Source organism: Oculina patagonica, chromosome 1 (genome assembly GCF_052425735.1).
Source record: "Oculina patagonica isolate OP01 chromosome 1, crgOcupat, whole genome shotgun sequence".
In the NCBI taxonomy this organism is placed as follows: domain Eukaryota; kingdom Metazoa; phylum Cnidaria; class Anthozoa; order Scleractinia; family Oculinidae; genus Oculina; species Oculina patagonica.
In genome coordinates, this window is record NC_135758.1 from 41,428,844 (window position 1) to 41,431,343 (window position 2,500).

The 2,500-nt window shown below is 36.9% G+C and overlaps 2 protein-coding genes across 2 annotated transcripts in view; both read right to left on the reverse strand.

The window, feature by feature from the left end:
• Positions 1-467, reverse strand: part of LOC144630758 (uncharacterized) — a 7,944-nt gene extending 7,477 nt beyond the window's left edge. The window contains exon 1 of the mRNA XM_078489130.1: positions 269-467. The gene's annotated coding sequence lies outside the window, so the exon portion shown is untranslated. The remainder of the gene's footprint in view (positions 1-268) is intronic.
• An 892-nt stretch (positions 468-1,359) lies between these two features.
• LOC144631039 (FAD-dependent oxidoreductase domain-containing protein 1-like) overlaps positions 1,360-2,500 on the reverse strand; it is an 8,455-nt gene continuing 7,314 nt past the window's right edge. Inside the window, exon 7 of the mRNA XM_078489406.1 lies at positions 1,360-2,500. This exon is cut by the window's right edge and continues 350 nt beyond it. The gene's annotated coding sequence lies outside the window, so the exon portion shown is untranslated.

Sequence of the window (2,500 nt, forward strand, 5' to 3'; positions counted from 1 at the left end):
AAGAACCAAGAAAGCATTGAAAAGCACCAAAACCTCGATCGACAACGTCCAGAACGTCACACTATCGTTGATATTATGGGACTGGCCCTGCATAACCAACATTCAGACTCAATAGTTAAACATTCTGGTGCGTTCAGCCAGAATATTAATTGTATCTACGCCTGTGCATGTTTTTTGATCAGTCCTGATCAGTAGCGTTTGGACAATTGTTTCTGTTATTCTAGAGTGTGTAAGCTAAATCGTGTATAAAGAAATTAAATCATCATACCTTTGATCGTTTGACTTTGTTTACAAAGGATCGTTCCGTTTAGATAGTTTGGCGCAGTCTCTGATTCCAGCTTTACACCAAAACCCAAGTACCAATCAAGTATTCCAAAATACAGAGAAATTAATAAATGAAGGACCACTTAACTAACTTGTAACAACTGTTGATTCGCTACTAGCTTTCGTGGAAACGTAAAAGAGATTCCAAGCATTGACTAAGCATATCTGAATCATGTGATCGGAACCAGAAACCCATAACCTTTCTGTCGGAACCCAATCTGTCTGCATCTGCTAACTACAGCTAGGTCACGCAATATCTGGTGCCTTTATCGCGTGACTCTTTTCGAACATTTGTGTTCATATTTATTTCCTCGGCTGGTGAAATCTCAGATACATAAACTGGCAAATATTTTTTTGAGTGTGTTAACACTATAATCTGCACTAGGTCTCACTATAAAAGTGAAAAAAAAAAAAAACATTAGTTACGTCATAACGTCATTAATTACATCATTTTGATAACATCTTGAAACTTGGCAACACAAATGTGCATCACAAAAGGAACAATACCCTTAGTATTGTTGCCATAGCAACTCTTTCAGCTCCAGTCTCTCTCTGTCAAAAAGACAAATATCCCCATATCCGACATCTAAAGTGAGACAAATGGTCTTGCTTAGTACAGACATAGTTCCCATATTGCCTTAATTCCCACCATTGGTTTGGCTGCGCTAGATGGTTTTGGTTTAAGACAAAAACTGGGAATTTCAGTTTTTATTGAGATAGCACCAGCGGCAAAACTGTTGTCATGGCAACAGCCCTAAGAGTAACATTTTGTTTCTTTTGTGATGCACATTTGTGGTGCCAAGTTCCAAGAACACTGCTTTAATAGTTTTAGAGATATTGTTTATTCAGTATTTTAACATTTTTAGAGTCAAATCTTGTGACGTCATCACTGATCTAATTTGCATAATACAAAAACGTCAATATCTCTGAAACGAAAAAAGATATTTCGAAAAGAAAAACGCCATTCTTCTGTATTTCGAAAGGCCTTTCAAGTTAGCAGAAAATATTTTTAATGTCATATACACTTTAAAAAGAAAAAAAAGATTTAAAAAAATTTTTCTCTCCGTATATAGTAGGTATACCCCTAAACTATAGCTTATTGTGCAGCTCTCAGTTTACTGGTTAATTACAGTAATGTTGCATGTCACCTATGTGTCAGGCAAAAAAGTTGCAAAAGTTATAGGGGTGGTTAATCATGACACAAAGAGGGGGGAGGTACAATTTTATACTTTCAACATACAGATCTTTTAAAGACAAGTGTGGTGTCAAAAATTCAAATAAATTGGACAAACATTGACCAAGTTATGGAACTACGTGCCAATTGGCACTGTTAGGGGTTAAAGGGTTAAAGCCCTTGGCCATGGGGCCGCAATACTTTCATGAAATAAAACATTTCTTCATTATAATGTATGATTAGCGGACTATTTGGCTTTTTACTTTCCATAAAAAAAACAGAAACTCCCTCACAGCACTCAACTCATCACTGTGAAGAGAGGTCGGCCGGACGGAGATTCAAGGCGAAAAACCCAATACTTACTATGTCACGCAGCCCTTCAGTGATCGATTTTGTCTCCTTAACAGGCTGTTATTTGCGCGCGAAAAAACACCACAGCCAGTCAGAGTTCAGAGATCTTCGCAGAGCACGTCACCAGTATAAAAAAAACTTTATCGCCTCGAAGCTAAGACGTCGATTTCGCGCGTGCGAATGAGATGATCTCGAGAAAAGAGATTGTATTACTAATTAAATTAAATTAAATTAAATTAAATTATTGCATGGGTGAAGAGTTACATCAGCAAAACGCGACTAAACTATGATACATCTCTTTTTCGTGTGTTTTGTGTTACACGAATGCAAAATATTATAACTCCAATATTGTCATTGTTCACAGTTGTCCAGTCGAAAAGGGACTGGACTAGATTATGTACGAAGACTAATAAATAATTTATTAATAATTAATAATTCATTAATTTTAAATTAAGGGTGCTGGTTAAAACGAGGTTCGAGTGCAGACTGATGCGCCCACCACTTGGGGGAACAAGTGTCGTTTTGGGCAAATTCTCGTACTTGGAGAATTTCCGACATTTTTCTTTTTACTTTTTTTATAGAACGTGGGGCATTCTGCTAGTACTCCTAAAGTTTTGTTTTCATCAGCGTTCACTACGGCACCTAGCGATT